Source organism: Panthera uncia, chromosome E3 (assembly GCF_023721935.1).
Source record: "Panthera uncia isolate 11264 chromosome E3, Puncia_PCG_1.0, whole genome shotgun sequence".
NCBI lineage: Eukaryota > Metazoa > Chordata > Mammalia > Carnivora > Felidae > Panthera > Panthera uncia.
This window is the reverse complement of record NC_064815.1, coordinates 6,558,288-6,566,269: the sequence shown is the minus strand read 5'-3', so window position 1 is coordinate 6,566,269 and position 7,982 is coordinate 6,558,288. Positions and strand designations below refer to the sequence as shown.

Genomic DNA, 7,982 nt, shown 5'->3' with positions numbered 1-7,982 from the left:
GCAGGTGGAATTCTTCTCAGCAGAAGAATTCTCACTGCCAGCTGGACTCAGGTTTCAAGGTCTCTCCCCGGGGAAGACATGGGGGCACTCCGGATTATAACCCCGCATCTCATGCCTGCTGCACAGAGGGCCAAAAGAATGTGCCAGAACTTCCACTGTTTTTAAGCTTACGTATTTTGAGAGAGAGAGAGAGTGAGAGAGAGCAAGAGCGTGGGTGCCAGCGCAGGGGAGGAACAGAGAGAGAGGGAGAGAGAATCCCAAGCAGGCTCCTCACTGTCAGCGCAGAGTCTGATGCAGGGGTTGATCCCACGACCATGAGATCATGACGTGAGCCGAAATCAAGAGTCACTTGCTTAACCAACTCAGCCACCCTGGTGCTCCCCTCATGTTTTTTTTTTTTTTTTTTTTTTTTTTTTTTAAGCCTAGAAAGGGGACCTCTTGGGTCTGGGGGTTGAGAAAGGAGTGACTAAGACCCTTTCCCAGAAGTTAGAATGGAACACTTGTACTCCTGATGAATGTATGATGGTCTTAGGGTACAGTGGTGAGCCATGCTTTAAATTTTTTTTTTAATGTTTATTTATTTTTGAGACAGAGAGAGACAGAGCATGAACGGGGGAGGGGCAGAGAGAGAGGGAGACACAGAATCTGAAACAGGCTCCAGGCTCCGAGCCATCAGCCCAGAGCCCGACGCGGGGCTCGAACTCACGGACCGTGAGATCGTGACCTGAGCTGAAGTCGGACGCTTAACCGACTGAGCCACCCAGGCGCCCCGAGCCATGCTTTATTCTTACAGTTACATGTTGTCCTTAAAGCCACGAGGGTGGGTATAAGTGGCCCCTTGGACTGGGAGTTCACCAGGTAGTGACAGAACATTTCCATCTCAAGTGCATAACGGATGTATTTTTTAAGGGCCCCTCTTGTAAAGGGGATTAGGTAAGTGACTGTAGGGATAACACACACCAATGCAGCGACCTGAAGGGGCTGGGGAGACAGTGATGAAGTTTGGCAAATGCGATCTTGGTGGAAGCAGCTGGAAACAAAAGCCCATAGCCTCCTCTACCTTGGGCTTCCTGCTGCGGCCACAGCCAAGTTCTCTGCTGCCTGGGTTGGAAAGAGTGACTCCCAGCTGGCTTGCCTCGGAGGTCAGGGTGACCGTGAGCCGGGCCCCGTGCCCGCCACGCAGCCACACCCACCCAGCTTGGCCAGTAGCTCCCGTGGCCCTCGTGTGGGTGCGGGGCCCGGGGCTCCCCGTCCCTGGGCCCCGCAGAGCAGACTCCCCCTGCCGACATCTGGGGAGCCCCTCAGGGTGTGCATCAGCTCCCCTCGGGGTCTCCCCAGCGCTTGCACGGGCCTCGGCCTCGTGTCTCCTTGGCAGGACCCCAACGGCCAGGGGGCGCAAGCCGTTAAGCATTTGACCCCCGACCAACTGGTGTGTCTAAAGTAGGATAAAGTTTGGACCGCCGGGGTCCCAGCTCTGTGGCTCCTCGCCGTGTCTCTCCGAGGCCTCCTGCGGCTTAAACCACAAAATAGGAGGGTACTTCTGGCAGGGCTCGGCATACAGTAAGTGTCAGATAAGTGCGTGTTTGGAGGTTGCTGGACCCTCAACCCGCGGGTCTTCCTTCATTCATCATTCACACCCGTTTGGGAGTGTCTCTAGACATCAGGCATTTGCCCTTGGGTGTGAGCAGAGAGCCAGGTGCTACCCTCGGGGGACAGGCAGGGGACAGGATGGTGTTTCCAGCCACCCTCCGCTCTGCCTTTGCTGGGGCCCATGCTGAACGTGGGTGATAGAACGAGGCGTCTAGGAGACGGAGGGATGGGACAGAGGCCCTTTGGATCGAGGGCTGTCTTAGAGGAGGGTCAACCCTGGCCTGGTGACGGCTCAGCCGTCTTTGTCCTTCACTCTGAGGGTTGAGGTGCGTACTACAGGGGATGGGTCCCCAGATAAAGGCCAGGAAGAAGCGGGGGGCTCCCTGAGGCCCATCCCATGGGTTTGGTGTCGGCCAAGAGGCAACTCTTGGAGATTCATGAAGACCTGGTGTGCCACCCCCTGTCCTTCTGTCTTGGGAGTGTCTTCTTGATATTGAACATGCCCTTGACCCCTTCCAAGTATCAGGAGCATGGCCAAGGGGTGCAGATGTATGGACTGCTGAATGGGATCCCCCTTTAGAGGTGCTGTGATAGGAGTGACCCTGGGTACACAGGGGCTAGTTCTACCAGGGGAGGGGGGTAAAGAGGAGCTGGGGAAAGTTTCAGGAGGGAAATGTCCACAAAGCAGCTGGGACAAGGCAGAGATGGTGTTCCAGGAGGAGAGTGCAGCCAGTGCAAAGGCCCTGGGGTATGAAAGAGCCACACCATCAGCTCAGTTGCATGGCCTGAAGCCCCTCACACTGTTGTTGTTTTACAGATGGGGTAGGTTTGGGGTCAGCTGAGAGATGGGCCGGCTGCCCTTCTGGGGCACGAGGCACCACGTATCTCCCCGATCCCAGCCCAAGTCAGAGGATCACTGGTTTCTACAGAAAATGCCTCCGCAGCATTGTTGTGTGAGGTCTAAAGAGGAGAAGACTGAACCTGAGATGGGAGCTGGGCCAGAAGGGCAGCTCCTCCCCGGGCCTGGGGGCAAAGGCCATGTCCCCTAGAGGCTGGGCCCGCGAGCAGATCTGTCCATGTGCCAGGCCCCGCTGATTCACTGCCTGTGCATGTGGATGAAAACATTCCAGCAGGTTCTCCTCTGGGGCCACCCCGGCAGGGCCACAGGAAGCGGCTCCCCGGCCTGGGGCTGGGCCCGAAGCTGAGCTTTCTTGGCAGGCATTCCAGCTGATTCCTCCTGTCCCTACTTGAGCTTCCCCATGACAGCCCAAGGGGCAGACTGGGGAGTGGGGGTGGGGGGGCTCATCTTCAGCCTCCCGAGCCAGCCTCAGATCCCTCATCTGAAAAATAAGGATAATGCCACCTGCTGCCTGAGCCTCTTACAAGAGGTTGTGCTGGCCTGGCACTCGCAGAGCTGGTCCGTGCTTCATACTACGTATTCGTCCTCTGCGGAAGGAAGGGCCTGGAAAGTGGGGTCACAGCCTCGAGCCACCGAGATGCCACCTGGGGCCAGGCACAGGGCGCCCAAGAGAAGACAGCACAGACATGTCCTTGTAGAGGGCAAGGGTGCCGAGGGGGTACCTACTTTAGACACGATACTTTCTTGCGTCTGAGATGTAGTTGTTTTCCCTCCGATGTGAATAATTTCCAAGATCTGAATGTCTTCCAAATAGCAAGCCTGTTGAAGAGGCCTTGACATAATGTGTTTATTGTTGCTCACTGACGGCTGGTTGCTTGCGGGGCCCTGGGGAGGCAGCAGGAAGGAGATCGATGAAAGCCCTGGCTCTGTGGCGTTCACATCCACCCGGGGAGACCAGGGAAAGGAACACATTAACAAGGTGATGTCAGGGAGCCGTGGGTTCCAGAAGGAAATAAAGCAATGCAAAGGGACGGGGAGTAACCAGCCAGGGGTCTCGGGGAGACCTGCCCTGGAGACGTTGGGAGGTAAAGCTTCTCAAAGGGGATGACCCCAGAACTGAGGCCTGAAGGGGAGAATTGATACAGGGTTCAAAGGGGTTAATCTTACGAGAGCGGAAGGAATGGAGTGGCAGGGGAGGTGGAAAGGGGAGGGAGGAAATGTCTGAGAAGGAGCTGGTCTTGGGACCAAGTGGGAACTGGCATCCTTGGCTACGGGGAACTGCCTGGGCCAAGGCCCTGAGGTATGAAATAATCTGATATTGGCCTGATTGGGTGGCTTGAAGCCAGTGAAGGGGTCACTTTACAAGGGAGTATGGTTGGGGACGGCCGGCAGATGTGTGTTCTCCCACCTATGCACACCCACCGGCTCAAGCCATCTCTAGATCTGCTGGGAAAGCGTTCCAGGCACAGAGAGTGGTGTGTGCAAAGGTCCTGAGGCAGGATGGAGTTTGACACATTCAGGGGCTGACAGATTAGTGAGGCTGTTAGAGAGTGAAATGAGGGAGGGGTAACATTCAGAGAGGTTGCCAGGGGCCACATCATGTTGGATGTTAGGGATGAGTTGGGATTTGAACCAGTATATGTACATTTTTGGTCTCCTTAGATGCTTTTACCAGCTCAGCAGTGGGTTAGGGAGGAAAGCAGTTAATTGAATCCTGTGTGCTGCATGACTTTAAAAGGCTCTGGGGGCCCCAGGGAATGGGGTCCCCTCACCCCAGGGAGTTCAGGGATGCTTTTCTGTGAGATGAAACTCCAAGGGCGAGGGGTAGTGGAGGAAGCTGGGAACCACTGTCTGTGTCTGAACTGCAGCTCCTCTAGGATTCCCTGAGGGCAGGAGAAGGAGGAGAGGGGCCTGAGGAGGCGGCCAGAGGCTGGTCCACCAGGGTTCCCTCTGTCTGAGGCCGAGGGGCAGAGCCGGCTACAGTCCAGCTTCGCGTGGCTTGTCCAGCCCCTAGATTCTCTATATGTTTTTGGAATTGTGGCGTTTATAAATCAGGATTAAAAAATAATCCAGGTGTCTGACTTGCTGGGACAACAGAAAACTCTGGCAGCCCTGGGCCCACATTCCTGCATGACAAGCACCGGTTGGAGCCGAGTGACTGCTGCCCAGCGTTGGGGGCCTGGGAGCCCCCTTGTTCACAGCCCCCACCACGCCTGTCGTCTCCCACCTGCCTCCTGCACTCCTGGGTCCCTGGCCTCTCCCTGAGGGCCTGTGAGTCTGTGGTTCCAGCTGGGGGCAATGAGAGGCCTCGTTAGGGAGCGCCATGGGACTGGGGGATGGCTTGGAGGGGACAAAGTGTGCCAGGAGCCCAAGGTGTCATGGTCTCCCCACCTGCAGGAGCTGACAAGCCTTGACGGCAGGCAGTGGGTGTGGGATGGAAGGATGGCTCACTCTATCCTCTGGCCCAGACCGGTCTTTCTGGATTTCTCACGATGACAGCCCAGGGCTTTGTCACCTTCTCCCCGTTGCCCTCCGTCCCTGTCCCATCACGTCCTTCTAGCTGACCTCTGATCCCGCAAGGAACCTCTTCAAGTCTGGATCAGACCCTCCAGAAATTGCCCCATAAAGCTAGCCAGGAGGTGGTCATGGGCGATAAGTGAAGGCTTTCGGCCCCAGCCCGGGGCTCCCTGGGTGCAGAGCCTTGGTTCGGGGTGCCTGGCTGGTGGGAGGGCCTCTGCAGGGTCCCCAGGGCTCTGCTTGCATTTGCCCCGTGCCTGTGTGCACCCTTAGTCAGGAACCACTGACCAAGGTTCTCGATGACTCAGCACCCCATGCTGACAGTGCCTGTGGAAACCAGAGTTCCTCAGAGCTTTCCAGAAGGGGACCCTAGATAGACGTTTCTGGCCCAGGAGGGGGCAGAGCCGTGGGGCTTCCCCTGCGTGTGCGGGTCTCACCGAGCACAGACAGTCTTGTCCCCGCGGGCTTCGGGCTGGAGACATCGCTTCTAGCTGCTTCTAGCCGTTTGTCTCTCCCCTGCACACCAGCCATTCATTTTTGTGTGGTATGGCCTTCTTTTCCTCTCTGGGGGGAAGAAACGCTTCAGGAGGGAAGGAAAGTCACAGATGGCTGTGGACGTGTTAGGAGCACTGGCCACAGCTCAAAGTCCCTGGATAGTACTGGCCCCATTGCGCAGAGGGGGAAATAAAGGCTTGATGGCACAGTGATGAGGGAGGGGGGCATTGTTTCTGAGCTTGGCAGCCGGGAGGCTTGCCCTTCGCCTTCAAGCCCCTGCTGCAGCCCTCTGGCTCCTCTGTGACGGGTGATGTCGAGAAGGCCAGCCACTGGGGTGGCCGGGCTGGGGGCTCCCTCCCAGCTCCCCTCACCCCATTTGCCAAATCTGACTGGCTCTTTCTGGCAGGAGTTGTGGTCTTTGGCCTGGACTAGCCAGGCCCCTCCAGTCCCCACCTTCCCAGCTATGGCTAAGCGTGGGCAGGTGTTCAAATGGGAACAGAGAGACATTTTCCGTCTCCTTCCCAACACGGGCTTCGGCTGTGTGCACATGCTTTAAAACTTAAAATCACCCTCACACCTGGGGGGCTCAGTTGGTTAAGCGTCCGACTGCTGCTCAGGTCATGATCTCGCGGTTCGTGAGTTCGAGCCCCGCGTCGGGCTCTGTGCTGACAGCTCAGGGCCTAGACCCGGCTGCGGATTCTGTGTCTCCCTCTCTCTCTCTGCCCCGCCGCCACTTGCCTGCACTCTTTCTCTCCCTCAAAAATAAAAAAAATTTAAAAATTAAAAAAAAAAAGAGAAAACTTAAAATCACCTTCAACATAACGTTTTCTGAGGGCCTTAAACTTGGTGCTTTACCTGCACATTTGAATCACAGCTCTTCAACCTAATGCCTCCGTGACCTTGGGCAAGTTTCTTAAGCTCTCTGTGCCTTGCTTTCTGATTTGGCAGATGGGGGTGGTGATGGTGGTCTAATCTTGAAGGATCTGGTACGCACAGAGTCCTTAGTGCAGGGCCTGGCACCACGTGCGTTCAGGGCATGGCTGTGGCCACCTCACTCAGCCTCTGCAGCATTCATTCATGCCTCCACTGGACCCATTTTATAGTTGAGGAAACTGAGGTTCAGAGCAAGAAGTGACCCCCCCCCCCAAGGTCAAGACATCATTGTAAAATCTCTTGAAGTAATAATGCCATTGAGGAGATGAGGTGGGGTGGACAGTCACGGCCACCCCCGTCCCCCAGGCACACTGAGAGACCAGATCCCCCTCCCCAGCAGTGACCAGCCCCTCCCCCACCGGAAGCCTCCCTTGCCTAGGAGCCAACTCCCCCCAGGTCTCCAGACTCTGCGGCCACCTGGGGACACTGCTGTGGATCTGACCTCTTCTCGGGACTCTTCTCTTCTAACACCCCCCACCCCCGCCATTAGGAGCCATCTCCCACCCCCCATCACTCACCCTCTAACCCCAGTTCCCAGAAAGTTCTCTCTCTCTCTCCTGGAGTTCAAAACAGCCCTGTGGACCCCTTTTGGCCTGGCCCTGCCCTGCAGATGGCCCGACAGACGTGTGACCCGGCGTGGCCAGATTCCACAGCGGCGGTTAAGCGTTATTTATTTCCTTTGATGCGCGCGTATACACGCACAGCCGCCTGGCAGGATGCCCGGCTGCGGGCGGACAGGGAGTCAGGGCGCTGGGCTCCCGCGCGTGCGCGTGGCTGTCTGGGCGGACGCGGACCCGCCCCTGCATATCAGCGTTTTTAATTTAACGTCTTTACTTTGGAAAATTTCGAACATGCACGGAAGTCGGGAAGACCAGACGGTGATTCCGGCATCCCCACCCCGCCGCGTCACCCCTGGCAAGGTTTAGCAGTCTTGCTTCATCACCTCCTCATGGGCTCCCTCTCCTGCTTTTCCCCCATTTGGCTGGAGTATTTGAATGCAAACGGCAGACATCGGAGCATGCGTGTCATTTACAAAAAAAAATTTTTTTTTAATTTGAGTTATGAAATAATTTTAGAGCCGCAGGGAACTGAGAAGATAAAGCCACATGGTGCTGTGTTCCACCCTTCACCCGGTTTCCCCCAATGGTTACACCGCACGTAATTATGCTACAATACCTAAGCCCCGAACGAGATTAGGAAGGTGTGTATGTGCCTGTGGTTCGACGGCATTCTGTCACGTGTGTGGATTCACTTTGCCACCACCACAGTAGAGAACAGAACTCCTGAATCACTGTGAAGATCTCCTACACCCACCGCCCTGTCCCCCCATCCGCCAGCCGCGGGCAACCACTGATCTGGACTCATCTGTATAGTTTTGTCGTTTGGGAAGGTTATATAAATGGAATTACATCTCACTTTCCCCTGGAGACTGGCTTTTTTCTCCCCCCCGCACAGCGTAATGCCCCTGAAAGCCATGAGTTGTCTTGCTTTTTTTTTTTTAATTGTTATTTTTTAATGTTTATTTAATTTTGAGAGAGAGACAGAGACAGAGCTCGAGTAGGGGAAGGGCAGAGAGAGAGAGGGAGAC

General features: G+C 56.0%; 1 long non-coding RNA gene across 2 annotated transcripts; it reads right to left on the bottom strand.

Annotated features, from left to right (window-relative positions):
• Positions 1–2,362: 2,362 nt before the first annotated feature.
• Positions 2,363–7,104, bottom strand: LOC125927907 (uncharacterized). Of its 2 annotated transcripts, XR_007459499.1 has the most exons (4): positions 6,913–7,104; positions 5,404–5,530; positions 3,176–3,334; positions 2,363–2,930 (listed from the first exon to the last, which is right to left on the bottom strand). It is a non-coding gene; the product is annotated as an uncharacterized LOC125927907 (long non-coding RNA). The 2 variants fall into 2 exon arrangements; XR_007459498.1 differs by having other exon boundaries at positions 2,363–3,334; positions 6,913–7,103.
• Positions 7,105–7,982: the final 878 nt, after the last annotated feature.